The sequence below is a fragment of the Miniopterus natalensis genome, chromosome 2 (assembly GCF_054644295.1).
Source record: "Miniopterus natalensis isolate mMinNat1 chromosome 2, mMinNat1.hap1, whole genome shotgun sequence".
Lineage (NCBI taxonomy): Eukaryota > Metazoa > Chordata > Mammalia > Chiroptera > Miniopteridae > Miniopterus > Miniopterus natalensis.
Window position 1 is genome coordinate 118,437,844 of NC_142082.1, and position 26,028 is coordinate 118,463,871.

General features: G+C 34.9%; 1 pseudogene; it reads right to left on the minus strand.

Annotated features, from left to right (window-relative positions):
* Window positions 1-12,000: 12,000 nt before the first annotated feature.
* Window positions 12,001-26,028, minus strand: part of LOC107526855 (ubiquitin thioesterase OTUB1-like) — a 53,308-nt pseudogene continuing 39,280 nt past the window's right edge.

Genomic DNA, 26,028 nt, shown 5'->3' on the forward strand with positions numbered 1-26,028 from the left:
ATCGAGCCCGCAACCTGGGCATGTGCCCTGACAGGAAATTGAACCCCGATCGCCTGGATCCTAGGTCGATGCTCAACCACTGAGCCACGCCGGCTGGGCAATGTTTTACATTTTTCAGATTCAAGAGCAATGCTTTATTGGCTCTGGATCTGATGTCTGCAATAAACTTGTGACGGTTAATTTTATGTGACAGCGTGATTGCGCCATGGGATGCACAGGTAGCTGGATAGACATTTCTGGGTGTGTCTGTGGGGGTGTTTCTGGAAGAGATGAGCATTTGAAGTGGTGAACTGTGTAAAGCAGGTGGCCTTTCCCAGTATGGATGGGCCTCAACCAATCCGTGAGGGCCTGGATTGAACAAAAGGCAGAGGAAGGATGAATTCAGTCTTTCTCTGCATGGCTGCTTGAACTGGAACATCAATCTTCTCCTACCCTTGGTGTTCTTGGTTCTCATTCCCTCATACTCTGAGGTTCTCAGGCCTTTGAACCACACCGTTGGCCTTCCTGGGTTTCCAGATAGAACAAGGAAGATTGTAGCACTTCTCAGCCTCCATTGGTTCTGTTTTTCTGGAAAACCCTGAAAAGTATAAAACTCTAGGATGGAGATCGTATGAAAATCAACCCTAGCTATTTGCTCAGTGGTAGGAGAGTCAGCCTGTGGACTGAAGGGTCTCAGGTTTGATTCCTGGTCAAGGGCATGTACATTGGTTGCAGGCTCAATCACAACCCCTGTCGGGGCACGTGCAGGAGACAATCAATTGATGTTTCTCTCTCTCTGTCTCTCCCCCTCCCTTTCACTCTCTCTAAAAAAATCAATGAAAAAAAAATCCTCTAGTGAGGATTAACAATAGCAACAACAAAAAGATAATATAAAAATCAATCATATAATGGAGGGAAAGCATAACTGATATTTATTGACCACCTACTATCTTTCATTGTCTATTACAAACTACTGTCAATGCATACAGCAATAAGGTGGGCATTACTGTATGACTGTTAACTGATGAGATAACCATATATCCAAGAAATTAAGAAAACTGACATGTCACATAGCTAAGAAGCAGAAGATGTGTTATTCAAACCTAACTGACTCCTAAACTCATTCCTACCACCCCACTCTGATGTTCAGGGAGCTAACGTTTATTGACTACCTACTATTGTCAGATACCGGATGAAAGATTTATATATATTTCATGTGTAGTATATTCTATAAGGTTCGCTGTATACAATAAACAATTCTATGACTTCTGAACTCAAAGACCTTGTAATGTATTTAAGGAGAATAATTGTAAGAGACAACATTAAAGTATCCAAGAAGTAGAGATGATTGCTGTAAGAGCTGATAGGAAGAGCTGATAATTCTCTCAGGTCAATTCTCTCTATATATTTTAAATTTATCTTGATTGTTGAAAGTATTATAAATGTCACTCTTCCCCCCTCATTGATCCCCTCTACCCTGTACCCCTCCCCCATGCCTTTACCACACTATTGTCTGTGTTCATTGGTTATGTATATATGCATATAAATTCTTATGTCAATCACTCCCCACCCATCCCCCAACCCACACCTTCCCTCTAAGATCCCTCAGTCTGATCCATGATTCTGTGTCTATGGATCTCTTTTGTTCATTAGTTTATTTTGTTCATCAGATTCCACATATGAGTAAGATCATGTGACACTTGTCTTCTATGACTGGCTTATTTAACTTAGCATAATACTCTCCAGGTCCCACCATGCTATCTTAAAGGGTGAGGGATCTTTTTTTTTTACAGCTGCATAATCCACTGTGTAAATGTCTGAGAAGATGCTTGATATGGTTTCAATCTTCTTGAATTTGTAGAGGCTTGTTTTGTGTCTTAATGTGTGGTCTATCTTTGAGAATGTCCCATGTGCACTTGAGGACAATGCCTATCTGCAGCTGTGGAGTGGACTGTTCTGTAAATGTCAATTAAACCCATTTGATCTAATGTGTAATTTAGAGTCACTGTTTCCTTGTTGATTTTTTGTCTGGAAGATCTGTCCAGTAAAGTCAATGGGGTGTTAAAGTTCCCTACTATGACTGTATTGCTGTTGATCTCTCCTTTAACATCCTCCAGAAGTTATTTGATTATTTATTTATTTATTTATTTATTTATTTATTTATTTATTTATTTATTTCCAGCCTGTGTGAGTCTTTTGTTCTGAGCTGGGTCCCTTGTAGACAGCATATATTTGGGTCTTGTTTTCTTATCCATTCAGCTACCCTATGTCTTTTGATTGGAACATTTAATCCATTTTTATTTAAGGTTATTATTGATAGATACTTATCTATTGCGATTGTATTTCTTTATCCCTATGTTTCTCTTTCTCTCTATTTCAACTTATTATTATATCAGTCCTTTTAACATTTCTTGCAATGATGGTTTGGTGGTGATAAATTCCTTTAGCCTTTTTTTGTCTGGAAACCTCTTTATTTCACTATCTTTTTTGAATGATAGCCTTGATAGAGTAGTCTTGGTTTCAGATTCTTGTTTTACATTACCTTGAATACTTCATGCCATTTCCTTCCGGCCTGTAGAGTTTCTGCTGAGAAGTCAGCTGACAGCCTTATGGGAGCTCCTTTGTAGGTCACAGATTGCATTTCTCTTGCTGCCTTTAAGATTCCCTCTTTTTCTTGAATTTTTGGCATTTTAATTATGATGTGTCTGGGCATGGACCTCTTTGGGTTCTTCTTGCTTGGACTTTCTGTTCCCCCTGAACTTGTGTGACTTTTTCCTTCATCAAGTTAAGAAAGTTTTCTGCCATTATTTCTTCAAACAGTTTCTCTAACTTTGCTTACTTTTGACCTCCTCTGGCACTCCTTTGATGAGAATATTGTTATGTTTCATGCTGACCCACAGCTACCTTAGACTGTCCTCCTGTTTTTTAATTGTTTTTTTCTTTTTGGTTCTGTGATTGTGATTTTTTTCTACCCTGTCTTCTAATTTGCTGATGTGATTCTTAGCTTCCCCTAATGTGCTGTTTATTCCTTATAATGTTTTTTAAATTTTACTATATCATTCTTAATTTACTTCATAGTTTCCATTTCTTTTCTCATGCTGTTGAGCATCCTTATGATTGGTATTCTGAGCTCTATATTTGATAGATTGCTTATCTCCATTTCATTTATCTCTTTTTCTGGAGCCTTCTTTTGTTCTTTCATTTGGGGCTTATTTCTTTTGTCTCCCCATTTTGACTGCCTGTTTGGATTTGTTTCTATGTATTAGGCAGATCTGCTAAGACTCCCAGTTTTTTGGATGGTCTCTGATGCAGGCCAATGTCAGGTGCTGCTTGTGACTGGCCTTGAGTACCCTGTTTAAAGTTTTCTGTACTCCACAGGTTCTGACTCCCTCTGCTGAGGTTGGGTGTGTTTGGACAGAACCAAGATACACACCAAGCTCTCCTTTTCTAAACCCTGGGTCCAGAAGCAAATCAGGCAAAGACTCAAAGTACCCAGAGGCTGTTACTCAGTCTCTTAATGAACTTCAAGCCGTAGAAACTCCACAGCATGGGGCAAGAGGTTTTCCAGCAGGGTGGGGTTATTGCTTCCCCCTTAGGCAAAACTGCAGTTTCTATGCGGTCTCCACTTTTCATCCTTGGTTATGAGAATGTTCTCAGGAACATTATAGTGATAAACTAATGTGTACATAATAACAAAACTGTAAACCATTCTAATTGTCACAACAAACTTATAAATTAGGTACTGTTATTATGTACATTTTACAAATAGAAAAACTTGGACCCAAAAGGTAATTTTGTTGTAATCACACATTTAGTACATGAAAGAGTTGGGACATGCCCCTTCATACCACAGTCACTCAAAAATTGAAAGGTCATGAAAATATAGAATTGACATTTTCCAAGATGGCAATGGATTGAGTGGAAGCTACAATGACACTCTCCCAGTACCAAACTGGAATTACAACTAAAATATAGAAAGAACATCGTGAATAATGAACTGAAGACTATGCCTAATAATACTCATACATATATATATTTTTTCATTCATAACGTCTTATTTTGCTTCTGCCAGCTTTCTTTTTTTTTTTTTTTTTAATGCTCATCTGAGGGTATTTTTTCCCCATTAATTTTTTAGAAAGAGTGAAAGGTAGGGAGGGGTGAGACAGAGAGAGAGAAATATTGATATGAGAGACACGTAAATTGGTTGTCTTCTGCACTTGCCCTGACTGTGGGGCCTGGAATTGACCCTGCAACCCAGGTATGTGCACTTGAAGAGAAACAAACCCACTACCTTTCTGTGCAAAGGCCAACGCTCTAACTATTGAGCCACACTGGCCAGGCCTACCAGCTTTCTTTTGATTAATATTTGCTATTAGTATTTGATAGTACTTGCTGCGTTTTTCCCCCTTCTTTCACATGCAATTGTTTGGTGTCCATATATATTAGGTACTTAAAATTATATTTATGTTTATTATAATTACTGTTAATTTTTATTTATTGTCACCATTTTATTTTATGCTATTTTTTCCTATGCTTACATTTTCCTTCTTATGTATTATATTGAATTATAAAATTTACTTTATGTTTTTAATCTTTCTATTCATTGGGAAATTATGTATTTCTGCTTAAAGGAAATTATCTATTTTTCTTTAGGTGTTACCTTTAAATTTTTAACATATATATTTAGCAAAGTTTAAAGAATTCAGAATTTTTGCTTTCTCTCTAAAAAACATAACTGACTTAGAATGTTTTCTCTTTAATAACTCCCAGCATTGTAATCAAATGTTCTTAGTTCCTCCTTGATTTTATATCCCTTAACTTAATCATCATTCTTGTTTACAGTCATTGCTTTCTTGGTAACTTTTGCAGCACCATTTAACAATTTACTAATTATGTTTTTAGCTCATTTAATTTTCTGTTTTTACTCTCTATTAAAATTTCAACTTATAGGAATTCATTTGATTCTTTTTCAAATCTGCCTGGATTTTTCTGATTGTATATACATTTTTTACTCAGAGTTTCCACTTCCTTCTTTATAACGAAATCATTTAAATATACTTAGTATTTTGCATAAGATTATTCTATTATCTGAAGTCTTAGGGGTATTACCTGCTGTTTATAGTATCTGCCTGTTCTTGCTCTCAGTGGATGGTTTCCTTATGTGCTTTTTAATTTTAGATTTCTCATCCTTAGTAGGCAGTCTCCTGTTGCCTGGATTTAAGGTGTATCTTTTAAGAGTAATTTTTTTTTGGCATTTTTTTCTACTAAGAGTCTTAAAGACTTACCAGCTTCTGGTCACATTTTATATTAATTTCTAGGCTTTGGAAATTTGGATCCAGAAACTGGTGGGAATTAGAACACCAAACTTGAGTGAGGTCAGATCTTTGGTTATGAATTCTTGGTAGAGATATCTCTTTCCTCTTCATCATGAGCTATGCTAATTTTCCATTTTCCTCTGGTGGGAGATGGGCTGTGTTTTTTATAGCATACCATTTCACGTGAAGGTGCTCTCTTTGAGGGTCCTAGTTTTATGGGGAGGGGCAAGGGCTTAAGGCAAGTAGTTCATAATTAGTGCAAATAGTGTATAAGGTTCTTGGTAAGAGCAGCTGTACATTCCACCATGCATACCACCAACTTGGTGTTCATAGTTCTGGATTCCAGTTTTCTCTTCATGTTTGAATTACTCTTCACTCACACCCCAAAAAAATTTCTTTGAATTATTTTTACTTACCCCTACATGCCTGTTTAGTTTTCCCTTTCTTCTTATGTGTTGTTGTTTTTTGTGTGTGCAGCTAGAATGAATTTCCTTAAGTTCTCTAAGTTTGTCATTTTGTTAACCAACTCCAGCCTTTTTACTATTCTGATCTCTCTGCCTGGAACACAAATTCTTTTCCATCTTACCGCTTCACTCCAGCTCCTTTGATAATTGTCCCATTCTTTAAGATTCGGTTTAAGCATCAGTCCTTTCAGGGAGTTTCTCTTAATCATCCTCCAACTCCCCAACTCCCATGTATTCCCATCGCATACTCCTACAGCATTCTGTACTTTCTGTTTACTCTGTTCTGTCACTAAAATCACATTTATTGGTACTTGATAATTTATTGGTCATTTTTGCTAGTCTCTAAATTCCATGGTAATAGACACCCAAATTAACCCCTCACTATTCATTCTTTATATTCTTGCTTGATATCCTTGTAGGCAATTAGTAAATATTTGCTAAATATTTCAAACTATATTTGCTATTGTTATTATCATTTCCAACAGTTATTATCATTTATGTACATGATACTGGGTAGAATTTATAGGGATTTTTGTGTTATAGGGAAACTTTACTTTGAGATTATTTATAAGAGTGTTTCACAAATAGAAAATGTCCTGTAACCATAACTATCTATTCTGTGAAGCTGTGTATTCAGATCTAGCATAGCAAATAGAGAACATTTGACTATCGTGGCTACTTTCAAGCAGGATATCAAATGGACCATTTTGTTGAAAGAGCCTATGATGATGAGTCTGGCACAAAGACTATTAAGGTTACTAATATGTTCCCTTATGGTGTGCCATGTATGTTGGCATAAAGAGTAGGAAAAGCCTTGGAGGTTTTCAGGGTAGTGTTTTCTCTAGGCATGGACATCACACTTAGGACCCATTGAATTACCAGATGGTAAATAAAGGTGAGAAAGTCTAGACAAATATTATCCAGCGTGTGATGGTTCCAAGTAAGGCTGTGGCAAAACCAGAGTAGGTGTCCATGTGCCTTTGTGGAAAGGACATATAGGCAGAACTACACATACAGAAGAATACTAATGGAACATGCTTATGGGTACAAATAGGAGTTAATATGAATATCAGCAAATCAGCGGGTAACTAGACCTGTCTGTGTTGCTTCCAGATAAGAGAAATGAGGCTTAAAATAGGCTGAGTTATGTTGAATTTCTTATTTAAAAATAAGGTGGAGACTATTTTTAGGGATTAACATTTTCAGCACAGTAAAATATTTTTGCTTTTAGGATAGATACCTGTCTTAGATATCTAGTTTTTAGGTTAGATTTGTAGGCTTGTTTATAATCTTGGAGTTGAGATACACAAAGAACAGCCAAAACCACCTCTGTCACCACTTAACCACATAATTATACAGAGTTGTTTTAAGCTGTGGCAGTTGGTTGCATGTATTACATTGTGACATATCTCCACCCTTGTAGTAAAGACATCCCACTTTAAATGTGGTTCTTATGGTTTCATTATCCACACAGAGTGTATAGATTGTGTTCTGTTGAACTGAGCTCCTTTAAGAATTACACATAGAGGAAGGAGAGTAAAAATTTAGAGTTCTTCTGGGCCTCCATTGTAGCCATAATCATTTAGGTCCATTGATTTCAATCACAAGCAGCTGAGAAAGTTTCCAAAGTGAAATTTGAATTACAGACTCTGGAGAATATATTATGCTATGAAATGATGGATTCTTTTTTAGAAGATGTATGAAAAGGACTGGGTGATGTCAAGGATTAGGAAATAGGACCAATAAGAACCAGAGATTACTATATCACTCATTTTTCTCAGGAATGTTTGGACTTCCTTCAGGGAGTAGATATGACACTCAACACTATGACATTAGAGCACATCTTGCTCAAATTATATATACAAATGATATGACACAAATGTCTCAGGGTAGAGAAGCTGAAATTTTTTTTTGAGTTGGGAATATGTGAGTATATTAAGTTGATTAAGTTATTCAGAGACAAGATAATTTCTTGGTCTAAAAGCCTGTGTGTATGTGAATGTATGTGTGTGGTGGAGTAGGGACAACCCTTGGAAAATTGCGAGTGGTATTTATAGATAAAAGATCGATACGCATTCAAGTGTTCCAAGGTATTTTTGTAAGATGTACTATTTTGCTTGCATATAATGAACCCCAAGTTATACCAACTTATGGAAAAATAAACATTGCAGGGATTCTGGAATAGTTTTCAGAATTCAAAAAAGAGCAAAACATCAGCTTCAGGAAGGTGGGAATAAGAACAATTCTGGGGTCCACAGTTACTGATTCAGTGGCTCGAATGCCATCAGAATGGTTTTGTTTGATCTTCTAAATCTATTATCTTGGCCTTTCTCTGCATTTTGCGTGCAGATAAGCTTTCCTTGTAGAGGGACCAAGAGGAGTGTAGATGACACCTAGCAGTTTCCAGATTTCTTGCAACTTAGTTATTAGGTAGTAAAAACTCTTTGCCCCACTTTCTGTTCCAGTTATTAAAAATCCCAGGGAAGGGCTTGAATTGGACAGGTGTGAGTCATATGCCTGCCTCAAAGAAATGGGGGGCAGATTTCATTTGAAACATATGTTTTCTCTTATTTTGAACTTACTTTTATGCTGCAATCTTCCCCCTTCCTTTTACTCCAGGCTGCTAAACATGATTCATCCATCTATGGGTCAGTAGGTGGGGTAAGTTGTCCCTTGAACAGAAAAAAAGGTATGACATTTTACTTTTAAACTTAGACAAAAGCCATGGTCAGACTACATGTGTGAGAGAAATTTGCTAAATCAGTTTTTATAGTTGCAATTCAGAGGTGAGAGAAGAATTGGTAAAGAAAATAATACAGTAGAATTATAGACCACTGAGAAGGACCCTCATGACTCCTATTCTAGGGTTAGTTCCAAGGTGGGTGGTAAAAAAAAAATTAAAACGCTCTGAGTTTGGGGGTGTGAAATTAGAGTGCACTTGTGATTTACCTTCCACCTGGTTGCCTGGTAGCAGAATTAAATATTGCTCTGATAACCATGGTGTAGGGGAATGGAACTGGAACAATTGCATCAGATACCTGAGCAGAAGAGTGTGCAATAAGCTTATTAAATTGATGTAAGGCCCTTTACAAGTGAGGACCTTCAGAAGCAGATGCCAAGACAGAGTTTGGAGTGCAAGGTGTTTGTGAGGGGTTTAATATCTTTGAAAGATAGGGAGAAACAGGACAGGACAGAAGAAGCTTAACTGTGATACAGCTTTGGCCAACATCATGGGAAGTTTTGAATAACAATTGCTATTTAGAGTATCCTGTGTTGGCCAAATGACTGCGTCTTTATCCCTCTACTATGTTCTGTCATTGGGTTTGGACCACCCAGCATTGTGTGTGACCCCAGTCAAGACAGCTCACTGCACCTGAGGTAGACTAAGAAGGGGCTGACGCTGACAGGTAGAGACTGTCTCCTGACCACACTCCCTACATCTGGGCCCCAAGCCCTTTTTTGAAAGGAGATTTAGAACGCATCTTGGTGTACAAATGCTATCATGGGATATGAGAAGCAGCCACTGTTTTCTTTTGTTGCCGAGAATGATGAGGACCTAAAGGATCTTGTGGTGATGACAGTGGTACAGAGCGGGAAACCATGGGCTATGTGGTTGCTGACTTAGAGCAGCTATTTTCAACTGGTGTGCCACAAGAGGCACACTGGTGTGCTGCCAGGATTTCTAAAACGTGTAATACCTGACTATTTAGTCAGGGGCACTGACTTCTTTTCCCTTAGATTGTCAAATAAAAAATGACAGCAGTTAACACAACAATAGCTATACAGTGTGAACGAATCAAAATTATATCTATTTTTTTGTCAGATTGGCAAAAAGTATATATTTTGGTGTGCCACAGAATTTTAGTAATTAGTTTATGTATGCTGTGAGATAAAAAAAGGTTGAAAATCACTGACAGAGAGAAGGCAAAAGTCCCTCAGCAGTTGCCAACGTAGTGAAAAAACCAACAAAACATATCAAAGACCTGGAAGGATTTTAAACTATAATAGATGAAAAAATAAAACAGATTGCATATCCTACCTCTACCTCCACCCTCCTACCCCCATGCCATGGTGCTGTGTAAGCCTACTTGAGTTTATGTCATTGGGGGGGAGGGGATGGTCTGAAATAACATATGTGACTTGGAATTTTATATTGTATTTTTTCCATCAGGTAAAATGCTGATTCAAAATGGAGATAAAGATGAGTGATAGAGAAACAAAAATTTAATTTACGTATCCAGGGACCTAATCTTGAAAATTTACAACCACTTCAAAGTAATTGAAATAAAACTAAGTTGCTCTTTACTTTTACCAGGAGACTATAGATGGTTATCAAAGTCTTTGGTTAAATTGAGCCAGCTGTGTTTTATAAGAAATCAATGACTGCCTTAAAAATATTTAATCATTTTCAGGTCTTATATGCTTACCTGAAAAAAGTTCAACTTTCTGTTGTGATGTTATTTGAATACATGCCCACCTCACACTCAACCCTTTGCACTGTGTCCCTCATTCTGAAATATTCTTCGTCATTGTCTTTTCCTTATGTCATTTTGTTTCTTGCTCAAATATCACTTCCTCAGACAGACATTTCATGGCTAAATTATTTATAGTCCCTTAACATAATTTAATTTAACTAAGCTTTGATTTATTTAACTGTTGGTTACTATTTGATGTTATAGTCTATGTTTATTTGTGTGTTACAGATTCTCCTCACAAGAAAGAAAAGTCTGTGAGGGCAAGACAGTGTCTTAATCATCTTTATAAATCCCAGCTCCCAACACCTGGAAGAGGCTCAATAAATATTTGTTGAATAAATGATTCAGTGTATTTAAAGATTTACCAATTCTGGAAATTCATTTAAGGTGCTTCCAATGGGGAAAATGATACAAATTTTCTTTACATATCTTCCTGCATAAAATACTGTATTCATTTAAAATAATGAATGCCTCTGAAAGGAATTTTAAAATATAAAGGCATTAAAATGGCCTCATTTTGAATGTATTTTCAAGCAGCACTAAATTGGAGGTTCAAAAGTATGTTTTTCTAGATTGCTGAAACAGAATGAAATATTGTCACATGCAATAGATTAGCAGTGTTAATCGTACATTTGTATTACTATCCTATGCTTCATGACCACAGAGAGGCTGCATTTGGTTAAATAGAGGCCAGGCACTTTTGAGCATAGCTCAGCAGTGGCTCTCCCTGGGAAAATAGCCTTTGGGTCAAAGGTAAAGTTAGACCCCCAGGTTTTCCAGCCAAAAGCACATTTTCCTTTTCTTCTTCACATTCCTCCGTGTCTTCCTCAACCTCCTCCACCCTCTTGTACTCTCCCCCCACCCCTTGTCCTGTTGTTTTTCTCTTTCTCTCTCCTCTCTCCTCTTTTGTCTTTAATTTTTGTGTGAAAAAATCCCGCTGGGTGGAAGTATGGAGTTAGTTTTAGCAGGAAAGAGCAATAGAAAACAACACAAAAATAATGTTGCTGTTTCAAGATATTAATGCTACTATTCTTAGAAAACATTTTTTTTTCCTTTGTATTTTTAGAATTTCTACAAATTGAGAGGAGGAATGACAAATGGCATGTAGATATGTGACAGATTGGCAAGACATGTCCAGACAGGACAGTTGAAACTTTATTTTAAATATGTTCAACTTATAAGAAGAGGACCAGTGGAGGAAGTGCTTTAGAATTAACTGCTTTAATGACATATTTCTTTAGCTTATTTCTTAATTTCTTAATCACATAAATTATATAATTTTAGCTTTTTCTTTCTCAAGATTTGTGAAAAAGTGATAATGGATTAATGAAATAAGGTAGCTCAGAGTAGTTAGAAACTGGGTAATGCTCTTATTAAAAGTATGATACATGGCTTTGAATTGGTGCCTTTAGCAGACAATCACATTTATTTCAGAAAAAATCTTGTGTGTTGCTGAGCATGGAATAATATTTAGTTATTTCTTATTTTCATGTATTAAGGTGCATTTCCAAAAACAGTGCAAATGTCATAGCAATAATCTTTAAAAGTATTATATATATATATATAAATGTCTGTCTACTGACTGTGACCTTTGCATAATTTTTTTCCTACCACCAACATCCCCTTTAATAAAATGTGGAAAGTTCTGTGACAAGGAAAGGGGGTCGGGAGTAAATTATGACCATTTAAAATCACAAAACATCTCTGTACATGTCTAGAGCGTGGCAGAGGGGAAGGCAGACAAGGTAGTGACACGCTGGTGTCAGCCTATTTGTAGAGGATGTTGTAGTGCTCAAGCTTGTAGAGAGGCAAGACCTTGGGCTCAGAGCCTTCAGAGAAGATGTGTGGGTTGGTGGTGCCCCCTTGCCATGGCCTCTGTTCTCCATCTGGACGGAGATGCTGAAGGCCTGGGCCAGCATGACAATGTGGATATGATCACTCTCCTTGTACGTGGGCTCCACTTCCTAATGGCAGAACTCCTGACAGTCAATCCACCCTTGAGGAAGTTTTTGAAGAACGCACTGTCATGCAGCAGTTAGTCTGAGGTGAGCAGCTGCAGGTAGACAACCAGGTAGTCCCAGGTGCTCTAGTCAGTGAAGGAGGCCAGCAAGTTGGAGACTGAAGTCTGTTTCTCCATTTGCTCAATCAGGCCCATGGAAGTGTTGTGGACATTTTTAATTGTGAACTTGGTGAAGCCATAGGATGCCAGGTCCTCTTTGATCTTGGCAGAGAGAGTTGAACTGCAATTATGGAATAATCAGGAAGGTGTGAGAATAAACATATGGGTTGTCCAGTTTGTTGGCATATAGTTGTTCGTCGTAGTCTCTTATGATCCTTTGTATTCCTAGGGTGCCAGTTGTAACGCCTCTGTCATTTATGATTTATTTGAGTTATGTCTCCCTTTTTTTCTTTTTGTCTTTGGTGAGTCTAGCCAAAGGTTTGTCAAGTTTTTTTACCTTTTTAGGATCCAGAGTTTAGTTTCATTAATCTTTTCTATTTTTTTGTCTCTATTTTATCTATTTCTGCTCTAATCTTTGTTATTTTATTCCTTCTACTAACTTTGAGATTTGTTTGTTCTTTTTATAGTTATTTGAGGTGTAATATTAGATCTTTTATTTGAGATTTTCCTTATTTCTTGGGGTAGACATTTATTGTTATGAACTTCCATCTTAGAACTGCTTTTGCTGAATTCCATAAATTTTTGTGTATTACATTTTGATTTTTGTCTCAAGGTACTTTTGATTTCACTTTTGATTTCTTCTTTCACTCATTGTTTGTTCAGTAGTATGTTGTATAATCTCCACGTATTCATAAATTTTCCACTTTTCTTCATATAATTAATTTCTAGTTTCAAGCTAGATGTAAATATGCTTGGTACGATTTCAGTCCTCTTAAATTTATTAATTCTTGTTTTGTGGCCTAACATATGATCTTGGAAAATGTTCTATGTGCACTTGAAAATAATGCATAGTCTGTTGTTTCTGAATGGAATGTTCTATATATATCTGTTATCTTTACTTGATCTAACATGTTGTTTAAGGCCAATGTTTGCTTATTCATTTTCTGTCTGGATGATATATCCATTGATGCTCTGTCTTTGAGTTGACTAATTTTTTATTCTGCTTCATCTAGCCTACTGTTGAACTCCTGTAGTGTATTTTTCATTTCAGTTATTCTATTCTTTGGCTCTCTCACTTCTATTTGCTACTTCCTTATGTTTTCCATCTCTTTGTAGAAGTTCTCACTTTGTTCATCCATCCTTCCCAGTTTGATTAGCATTTTTATGACCATTACTTCAATCTCTTAATCAAATAAATTACTTATTTATGTTTCATTAAAGTTTTCCCCCAAAGTTTATCTTGTTCTTTTATTTGGGATATATTTCTTTGTTTCTTCATTTTGCTTGATTCTCTGTGTTGGTTTCTATATAGTAGATGAAACAACCACCTCTCCCTAGTCTTAAGGAGTGTAGGGGATGAACCTTGTTATTTAATCCTGTCCTACCCTTGGTTGTCTCTCAACACTTTGTGGTTGTTCAAGCAGCCTATTAAATTTTTAATAGCTCCTAGTAGTTTAGGATGTGCCAAGATCTGTCAGTGTTCCAAAGGGGAGGATTTCATCACTTAGATTTAGGCTGACTGCAAGCCAAACCCTCAGGCAGCAGCCTTTAAAAGTATGCAATATATACTGTCATGTGGGACCACAAGTGTAAGCTCCACTGGCTACCGGAGGCAGGTGATCCGTAGGTGTCCACTGGATGGTAGCCTTAATAATCAGAGTTCCAGGGAGGTGAACTTTTCTGGGAGATACTGGCTTGGAACTTTGTAGACACTTGTATCTGAATTCCTGATTGCCTAAGGACTCCTGTGCTGGTTCAAAAGCTAGATATCTGTAGGATAGCCATATAGAAAAAACAAAACAAGACAAAACAACATTACAAAAGTAAAGAAAACTTCAAAGGAAACTGCTGTCACTCAGAGGAGAGGAGTGGCTACTAGAATCCCATAGTCAGTGAGCAAGGAATCACTTGCCTCAGAAGGAGCTGACTCAGGAGATAATTTTCTTCTGATGGAAGCGTCTTCAGAGATCTTTTATCCTAGCTTTTGAGAAGGAATGAACTGATACAGAAATTAGAGGTCAAATGTTCTGACTATGTTGAACAGCTCCAAAACTTGCAGAAGATAAAAGAGAAGTTTGAAATTGCATCAGAAAAAATATTGACCACTTCAGGGGTTGCAGTTCAAAATGGTGACACAGAAATATCCTAAACTCAACTCCTCTCAGAGACACAATGAGTCTAGAACTACATAAGGAACAATTTCCTCTTTAAAAACCCTGAAGACTGACTGAGTAATGACTACACACAGGGAAAATGAGAAAAAAACCCCACCTAGAAGTGGGTAAGAGAAGATGGGGCACAATCTTGCCATAAACCTCACCCACCCTCCTTGCTGCAACCCACAACCAGGAGGGAATTGAAAACTCAGAACTTTTCCCCAAGGAGTAAAATGGTTTGAATGTGGCATCAGGCACCCCAACTTTTAAGGCATGTGTTTGCATTAATTTGTGGAATGAAAATGTAAATTTTATTTAACAAATTCTAGAGGCAAGTACCACCTAGAGTAGCTTCCCAGTTGAGACTAGTTACTCTGATGGTGTGACTATAGACAAATCATCTCCATGATAATTTAAACAGCTTTGGGCATGAGTGGTGGAAATAAGTAACTTAAATCCAAAACAGATGTGAAAACAAATCACCATGTACTCTGATGTATTTAGTTTGATAGAAGAGTAATTTGCTTTTATACTTTGCATAGACAATTCTGGGCTCCAGAAAGAGCATACTGACCACAAGTCAGCAGAGTAGAACTCCAAACTGCAACCAGAATTATCTTTGAAAATATAAATCTGTTGATGTCACTACTTGGAATAAAACTCTTTATCTCTTCATATTCTTTTCAGACAGGACCAAAATGTTTATCCTGATCTTACCCCACCTTCTTTTTCAGGCTCTATCTCAATTGCTCTCTCCCTCTCTGTTACAGTAACACTGAAATTATTTTATTTGACAAAAAGGAGCTATGTCTCTTCCAGCTACAATCCCTTCCTGCTGTTTGGAAACAGAAGACTCTGGTTCTCTTGCCCACTTAACTCCCACTCATCCATCAGATTTTAAGTGTCATTTCCTCAGGGAAGCCTTCTCTGGCCTCTCAGGCCAGTTCACCTCCCCAGTTACAAACTCTTAAGGCACCCTATACATTTCCTTTGTCGTATGATTATTTGATTAATGTGTTTACCAATCATGACTGCAAGCTATATGGGGGCAGGAACTGTATTGGATCTTGGCTAATATTGTAGTCAAAGCTCTAATATTTTCCCTCTGACTCAATTCCATTTCTTACCCCTTCACTAATCCTGCTTATTTTTTGATACTGACTTCTGAGATTCCCATAGTACTGTCAGATTATAGCCACACCAGTTCCTCCCCTTCTACATAAAGCCAGAGATTTGAGATATACCTCAGAAATATCCCATAACCAAGAAAAGTGAGGTGGCATTTGAAAGGAACTTGGTAGCAATACATGCAAAGGGCTGTAGATTTTCATGAACTGTCTTAGTTCAACTCATCAGAAGAAAAGAAAATGAATGTAGTAGAAGATCCCGCTCCAAACTAAGAAAACCAGAGCATTTGAAAGCTTGCAAGCCACATTTTGGACTGTGCATGTGACATTGACTTTCACACTGAATTTACTGTATATAGGTGTATAAGTAGGAAATACTTCTCCATAATTAATATATTTTTTTCTTGGTTTAGTAATAAGGACACCATCTGAAACCAAAATGACACCCATGAGAGGCTCGTTGTGCTTTTATCGGGGAAAATAGTGAGAATTAGGAAAATTAAGTGTTAATGGTTTAATTATCATTGGCATCCATTATTATTCCCTCAGATGTAAATACTTATTTTCTTTATCAATTTCCTCAAAGTCTTTGATAAAGGAGAGATGAGAGATGATTACCAGGCTTCATACCTCCAAGTGTGGGAAACTTACGTAATAAGAAATTTTCCCCCCCATAGCTTACCAGACTGAAGATCATCTAATTCAAATTTATCAATAACAGGTAAGAAAAGAATACTTGTGCATGCACAATATCAAGAACATAGGTGATTTGTTTCATTTAGGTTTCCTCTGTGTGTGTACATATACACACGTGGGCATTATTTTTACTGAAATGGTACATAGCTTATACACTCAGTACCATCTTAAGAACCAGACATGACCTTATCTAAATAGTCAGGGTTACAAAATGAAGAAAATTCAGTAAAAGAGGAGAAAGATAAAGAAAGAGAATAATTGGAAAGACAGACAACCCAAGAGTCCTGTGTAGTATGTTATTCATCTTCTAAAGGAATTTGCATGATTGTCTGTGAAATCTGAGATTCAGTCTGGATTTGCTCATGTTGTTATATTTGAATATTGATACAGTATATTTTATTATGATGAACCAAGAAACAGTTATATAAACTGAGAAAATAAGGAGTAAGTACAATTGTGTACTGACATCCAGGTGGGAATAGAAAAATGCTCTGTGTTTAGAAATAGCTAGAGACAGAATACAAATGAAATTGGACATGTGATGTAGCTTACTGACTACTAATTTGTGATGAAAACCACAGCTGTACTGAAAATTGACTACAGTGGTACAACACATTGTACATAGAAGATGTTTTAAAATTTAGAAAAAAGTCATTGGATAATTTCAATTGATTGTCTAGAGCTATACTTGTGATTTCTACAAAATTGTTCTGTCTATAAAATATGTGTAAATTTAACAGAAAATTTTATTTGTTTTTATTAAAATTTTTTTCTCTTAAAGCCAACAAACATCCAGATATTAATTAGGGAAAGGTAATTAAATATTTCCTGTTTTGCATACAAACATATCCTAAAAATAAGGCTGAAAATGTTCACTTCAGTTGCTATAACATTTTTGGCTCTTTACAGTGTAGTTATTGTAAGTCTTCAGACATATTTTGTTGACATTTGACAGTATTTTATATATGAATATTTATGAATTTTTTTTGAAAACAAGGTCCAACACTGGTTTAGGAGTAGAAAGAAATGGGGGTAGTATAAGTTATAGCTCTCAGGAGATCTCAAACATAAAATTATGACATCAATATAAAAAATTATGATATTTACTAAGAATTTATTTACCAATCTAAATAAGATTGAGATGTTAGGCAGGTAAAAAAAAAAAAAAAAGGTGATCAATGTAATTAGATTTCATATGGTGGAAACCTGGTATACTCTTGATTAGAACTGAGACTAAAATAACTATTTTGGCCCAGCAGGGCATGGCTCATGGGTTGAGTGTTGACCTAGGATCCAGGTGATCGGGGTTAGATTCCTGGCCAAGGCACATGCCCTGGTTGTGGGCTCAATCAATGACTCTCTCATCATTGATGTTCTATCTCTCTCTCTTCCTCTCCTTTCCTCGCTCTGAAATCAATAAAGATATATTTTTAAAAAATAACTATTTTGAATCATTGTCTATGGGACTTGCATATAACTGAACAGCCCAGCTGCTATATTATTATATCATTGTACAGTAGCCCACAGTATGGGATTCAGATTCACGATGCTTTTTTCTGGGGCAAGTAACTTGTCTTCTCTATGCTTAGTATCACATTTACAGGGTTGCAAGAGAGATTAGATGGCAATATATTTATAGATCTTAGAACCAACCAAGCATATAGCAAATTGCTCTGAGGTGTGGTGTTATCTGCCCTGCTACTACTGCTACCACTATTAATATTTATGATATTTATAAATTATGATATTTATAATCTGTGAAGAATTATGTAGATGTGGAAGTCTTAAGAAAATTATAATAATATTCAAAGAGATGAAGAAGATAGAATCCATAGCTATAGTCTTGAGACCTTAGTACTTGATGCTTATTTTTGACCAAAAAAAGAAAAAAAGATAAATTATTTAAATTAGTGGTTTGTTGTGAGTAGCTAGAAAAGAAAGTGACCACCAGGAGCCAAAACAGATTCATTTTGAACAATCATGTCACTATAAACAAATTCCTTATTAGAGAAATAGTAGACTGATAATCTCACCCTCCAAATATCACTAGGTATTTGATAGTGCTTCTGAACTTTAATAAGTAGACAAGCTCTTTCATCTTGTGACAAGATAGGAAAAAAGACAGATGCTTGAAGAGTTAATTAGAATAATAATTAATCTTATAACTCTGGCCAAAGGTCCAGATTAATGAATTAATGTAAACATAACAGAACATTTTTAACAGTTTGTATCAGGCCCTGGCCTTGGCTGTCCCCTGTGGAATGCATTTTATTAATGTATTGAATAATAATAATAATATCAATAATAATGAATATTAATAAAAACATTAGAGAACTTTATTTTTACCTACAGTCAACCTCTTCTTTTTCTGTCTAATAAAAGTCCAATTTTCTTTCGCTATTAACTGTTTTTATAGCAGTCATGTGCATTAGGGGAAAGAGCATCCACATCCCAGAATCATGACTGATTTAACAATCATTGTGCCCCTATAACATTTTGTCAATGATTGGTTTGGAAATGGGCGCGAGAGAACATTTTGACCTGTAAAGAATGTTGGCTGGGAAAGATTCTAAGAAACAAGAGAAAGGTAATGTTTTTTAAGGCCTTTGGACCTTATCACAAAGAAAAAATGGCCGAAGATGCTAATGTCATGTAGAGGCCGTGGAGGTAAAAAGCCAACATGCCTAAGTATAGCGTGGGAGAAAGATAGAAAGACCCCAGTCATTGATAATGACCTTGAACCACGGAATAAACTAACCTTCAGACACACATGTGAAGTAAAACTTACCTACTGTGACAGCTGAGACAGGGTTTATCTTATCTGTACCTTGCGACATAAAACATTTGAATGAATGATTCTTGTGCTGTGCTACATGTCTTAAGCCCACAATCCCATTGACTCGTCTCAATGACACTATGTATCTTCAATTCACAGAGAAGTAAACTGAGGCTCAGAAAGGTGAAGTGATTTTCACAAATCTTACTGCTAGTAAACTGCAGAGTTGAGATATATGCTTAAGCAGGCTTGACTTTAGCTATTACAGCACACAGTCTTTCCAGTTAAGATATGAAAGAATAATTATAAAGTTTTTAGAAGGCTAGAAATGTGTTGAATGGCAAATTCAGATCCTAAGAACTGTGAAAAATAGGCTGTTGAAGCAGATTTTGTCCTGAGGGCATTTTGCTGAACTAGGCAATCTTGAGTTTGAGATCTGATGACTATGTGAGGAACTATGTGTGAAGTCAAAGCTTAGGATTTAATAAAAAATGGGGGGGGGGGAGGTTAACTCAGGGATTCTGTCACCCCGAAGGACTACAACTTCAAGGTAACTGAGAACTAGAAGTTAAACCTGCCTCTACCCACTCTCTCATTCCCAGCATCTTACAAGAAAAGTTTCTCTGCAACTTAGCAAAGCAAGAGAAAAGAAATAAAGTCCTTTAGAAAATCCCCCCATGTGTGGGGATTTTGAATTAAGTCTTTATTGCTTGGAGAATAAAAACAACAACAAAATAATCTTCCAGCCATAAATAGTTTACCATGCAAATACTAGTCAAAAGAAAACAGTTGCAGTTCCATTGCTAGCAGACAAAATTGACTTTAGTGTATAAAAGAATTGCTAGAGATAGAGCCAGTCACTTCACAGAGATAAAAATTCAATGCTCAAGGAAGATACAGAAATTATATATGGATATCAGACAGCATAGTCTCAAAATATACAAAAGAAAAATTTTTAGGACTATTGCAATAAATAAATCTCCAGTCACAGTGGTAGATTTTAGCAGACCAAAGAATAAGCATGATATAAACAGTAGCATTCTTGACCTATTAGACTCCCAAACTCAAGAATACATATGCTTTTAAAGCATAAATGGAAAATTTTTTAAAAAAATTGACTGTGTTCCATCTCAACTGGTTTGGCTTAGTGATTAGAGTGTCAGCCCAGGGACTGAAGGGTCCTGGGTTCAATTTTGGCCAAGGTCATGTACCCATGTCGCAGGTTCGATCCCTGGCCTCGGTAGGGCACCTGTGGGAGGCAACCAGTCCATGTGTCTCTTTCACATTGATGTTTCTCTCTCTCTCTCCCCCTCCTTCCACTGTCTCTGAAAAGCAATGGAAAAGATATTCTCAGGTGAGAATTAAAAAAATAAAAAATATATAAAAAAAATTGACTGTGTTCCATAAAGAAAATTTCAAAAAATTTAAAAGGACTGAAATGATGCACAACATGTCCTGTTACCAAAGTGCATTTAACTATAGAAAGCAAAAAAAAAAAAAGTTAATAAAATCTTCATATAATAGGAAATTAAAAAACACAGCTTTATAATCTATAATTCATGGTTCAAAGAAAAAATTATGAATGATAATTATGATTAGAAATTAGAGAAAATTAGAGGACATTTAACTCAATAATAATAGTATTAAATAGACTATCAAGTGAATATAGCTAATTCAATATTAGAAATGTGTAGCCTTATATGTTCATTTTAGAAAATAAGGCTAAAAATCATTGTCAATCATATCTTTGTAAAAGTGAGAAAAGTACAGCAAAATAAATTCAAAGTTATATAAGAAGTAATATAATAAATAAGAGAACAGGTTAATGATCTAGAAAACAAATATATAAGAAAAAGTATCAACAAAGACAGAAATTGGCTGTTTTGGATGATAAAGATCAATAAAATTGACTAACTCCTGGAGAGCTTAATCACAAATAAAAGGGGAAAAGATATAAATAATCTATATAAAGAATGCAAAAGGGAACAGAACAATAGGTAATGAGAACAGTAAACAAATAGATGGTATTATGATTATGTCAATAAATTGGAAAATATGAAAAAATTCTTAGGAAAAATACAACTTTCCCCAAATGAGTCAAGGTAAAGTAGAAAATAGGAATAGTTCGATATAAATAAAGTGAATTGAGTAACCAAAGATCTCTTAACAACAAAAGCTGTAGACCCAGATCGCTTTTCTAGTGACTTTTACCAAATGATCAACAAGAATTAATTCTTGTCTTATGCAGACCTCTCCAGAGGATAGATTAGGAGGAAACATTCTAGTTCACTTGATAAACTCATGATATTTTATAACCAAAATATACCAGTTTTTCACGAGATATCAAATCTTTCTCTTGAGATCTGGAAACTGGGTGCCCAATAATACTAATTCAATTTCTATTATACACACAAATGATGCAAATTAATTTTAGAATATGAGCAAAATTTCTGTATACAAAATTAATACCCAACAATAAATTAATATACAATGCTACATCAGCACAAACAAAACATGTAGTTTTAGAATATAACGTTCACAATAGCAACAAAAATATCAAGCACTTAGGAACAAGTTTAACAAAAGAGTGCACAATCTCTAGATAAAATTATGACATTTTTGAAGTGCATTAAATATGTAAATAAACAGATATATTGTGAACATAGATTTAAAAACAATAATATAATGATGTCAGTTCTCTGCAAATTGCACTATAGATTTGATGTGATTCTCACTAAGATCACTATAGATTTGTTATTACTACTGCTATTGATTTTTTAAAATTTATTTTATTGTTGAGAGTATTACAGATGGCCCCTATTTTCTCTCCTTTTCCCTCCTCCACCCATCTCCCACCCCAGGCCTTCACCTGTTTATTGTCTGTGTCCATGGGCTGTGCATATATGCTTATAAATTCTTGGATTAATTTGAGGAGTTGATTCTAAAATTTTTATGACAATGCAAAGAACCAAGACTTTCTTAAAGGAAAAGAGCATGATTGTTGGTGAACTTGTTCTAACAGATACTAAGACTCCTTACAAAGCTATAATGTAAAGTATTGGATTGAAGTTGGTTTGGGCAAATAGACCAAAGGAATAGAGCAGAGTCCTAAACCAGATCCAGGCATATATAACAGTTTAAAATAACAGTTAGGTAACAATATGTAGACTTTTCAATTTATGGTCCTGAGGAAACTGAGTATTTATCAAGAAATGAACAGACATTGTAAATGGTTTTTCATACTATGCACAAAAGTCAAATACAGGTGACTCAAAGTTAAGATATTAAAATATCCAATAAGAGAATGTATTTATGTACTTGATATATAAAAATGTTTTTTTCATTAAGAAATGAAAACCTATAACCATAAAGGAAAAGACTGATCAGTTCTATTACATTAAAATTAAACATTTCTTTACATTAAAATAAAGATATAGAGTAAAAGTTGTGGCACATATAAGCAATAAAATGATCATATGCATAATATGTAGGTTCTTATAAATTAATGAGAAAAATCAGACATATCAATAGAAAAGTGAGTGAAAAGCTTGTGCAGAGACTTCACACAATAGCAATCTAAGTGGTCAATGGACAAATTAGAAGGTGATTTATTTCATTTAGTATTAAAGAAATGCAAATTACAGTCATAGCTCAATACCACCCCTTCCCAGAGAAGATGAAATTAAAAAAATATTGTGTGGTAAGAATGAGGAGTGGAGGGGTTTTTTGGTAAATATTTTGGAAAACAGTATAGCATTATCTAGTAAGTAGAAAATATGCAAAATAGTTATTCTTTTCCTAATATATTCTCTAGAGAATTCCCTACATGTGTGTACCAGGAGATAGCTATAAAAAATTTTATGCTCTCAGGTTTTTAAAATAACTCCAGATTGAGAGCAACAATAATGTTCATCAACAAGAAAATGAATTAAAAATTGTGGTAGTTGAAATTCAGTCTATTTAGATTTAATAGTAAATGAATTAATATGACAAATATATGAGAATTTAATAATATGTAAAATATTAGTAAAACTTCAAAAACAAGAAAACTACATTATTATAAACAAATAACAATTTTTATTAAAATAAGAATATTGGGTATTTCCAGGCAGGAGGGAAAAGGTTGTGATAAAGGAAGGCATAATTCCAGGCTTCCCAGGATGTGGCCAATGACCTATTTCTTCACCTGCTTAAATTAGGCATCTGTTTTATAAGCATGCCTTAAACGTATATTTTATAAAATTTTAAATAAAAAATATATCCCAAAGTACTATGTTTAGAAAAGGAACAAATTCAAAGTGATTTTTAACATATCCATTTATACAGAACCACTGTTAGTTTATTGATATATATCTTACCAGTCTTGTGTGTGTGCTTATGTGTGTGTGTATAAAATTCATTAAATGACATATATATTTAACCTGAATATTTCAATGAACAATATATTTAAAATGTATTTTAATCCCTTAAATGATATTTTTTACATTTAGAGGATGTAGTTTTATTTATAAAAATACTAAGATGAAATTCTATATACATGCACACAAAATGTAAAATCGAGAATTATACCTTATAAATAATGCTCATCATGGACCTTTGTGCACAAATATAGAAAGCAGCAAAACTTAGAAATTTTTCCTATTGCTATAAAAATTAATACAAAGGAGTTAGAATTCCTAATCTTCCCTGAACTAGCTAGATAATACCTGAATTATCCTGTTCATATTTAAAAATGGCTATGTTCAAGTAAAGTAATGAGTGTATTGAAAGGTGTTTTCATTAGAATATTTGATGAAGAAATATGGATCAAGAGCAGTGCAGATTTAACATAGACATAAGAGCTGTTTTCAAATATCTGAAGGGCCTTTATGGGGAGTAATAATTAACCCTATCAATATTGGCCTAAGGATATCAAAAGCACAAAGAAAACAAATAGATAAATTGGACTTCATCAAAATTAAAATCTCTTGTACTGCAAATGATACCAGCAAGAAAGTGAAAAGACAACCCACGAAACTAAAAAAACTATTTTCAAATCATATATGTAATAAAAGATTTGTACCTAGATTATATACAGAACTCTTGTAAGTTGATAATCAAAAGATAAGAAACCTAATTTTTAAAAGCAGGCAAAAATTTGAATAGACATTTCTCCAAGGAAGATATGCAAATGACCAGAGCACAAGAAAAAGTCAACATGATCAGCCATAAGGGAAATACAAATAAAAACCACAATGAGACAGTACTTCACACCCACAAAAATGACTACAGCAAGAAGAACAGATAATCACTAGTGCTGATGAAAGTGCAGAAAATTTGGAATCATGCCAACTGCTGGCGGGAACCTAAAATGAGGGAGCCACTTTAGAAAACAGGCAATTCCTCAAAATGTTAAATGTAGAGTTAGCTTATTACCCAGAAATTTCACTACTAGCAATATACCCAAGAGAAATGAAAACACATGCCTACAAAAATAACTTGCACAAAAATATTTATAGTTGTATTACTCAAAATAGCTAAAAAGTAAAAACAACCAAAATATCAATTAACTGATGAATGGATAAATAAAAGGTGGTATATTCATACAACAGATCATATTTAGCAATAAAAAGGAATGAAGGACTAATATTGCTATAAGTGTATAAATCTTGAAAGCACTGTGCTAAGGAAAAGAAGCCAGTTTACAAAAAAACAAAACACTGATTGTATGATTCCATATTCATGAAATGTCCAGGTAGGAGAAAAGAGATTGTTGGGTGCCTGGACTCAGGAGATGGAATTGAAGAGATGGGGAGTGATTACTAAAGGGTACAGGTGTTTTTGTTTTGTTTTTTTGTTTGTTTTCTGTGTGTGTGTGTGTGTGTGTGTGTGTGTGTGTGTGATGATTAATATATTCTTAAATGAATTGTGGTATTGGTCACACAACTCTGTGAATATACTTGAAACGGTTGAGTTGTACATTTTAAATGGGTGAATCATATGTTATATGACTCTCAATATAGTTGTTAAAACAAAGAATGGCCCAAAGAGATAAAATTAGGATAAATAAATAAAAGGTATAGGAAGACAGAATTTGGCTTAATATATGGGTGAATTGCTAGCTAACTGAAATGTCTGCCTCTAACCATGCTGAGTTTCTCCTCACTCCAGATGTTTAAACCTAAATAGGATATAATAGAAGATTGAAATAATTTAGGTGATATTTTGAACCATAAAAAAAAGCAGCACACAATTTTAATGACAAAAAAAGAAAAGAAATAGTTTAGGTGTAGTTGACATAGATAGTCTTCCAGGTATCTTTGAATCTTAAAAGTCCTTGGTTATATGAGGAGGGACCTAGTTTGATTTCATAATTAATATTGTATGAATACTTCATCTCTATGTGGGAAAAGATAGGTCCAAAATACATAAATACAATAGTAAATAGAGTATGAAATTACTATACAGTATTTGTTAATTTACATTGTGAATCAATTTTATTTTTATTGAGGTATAACTGACATCTAACATTGTTTGAGTTTAGGGTGTACATATTTGTATATATTATGTATATTATGAAATGATCGCCACAGTAAGTGTAGTTACCATGTCATCCATACATACTTATAAAAATCTTTTTTTTTTCTTGTGATGAGGACTTTTAAGATTCTCTTAACAAATTTCAAATATGCAATACAGTATTGTTAACTATAGTTACCATGCTCTACATTACATTCCCATGACTTACTTATTTTAGAACTGGAAGTTTGTTCTTTTTGACCCCCTTCACCCATTTTGCCCATCCTCCAAGCCCTCTCCCTTTTGGCAACCACCAATCTCTTTATTTATGTATCTATGCGATACCACAAATCTCTATCTATGAGGTTGTTTTGTTTTGTTTGGTTGGTTGTTTTGTGTTTTAGATTCCATATATAAGTGAGA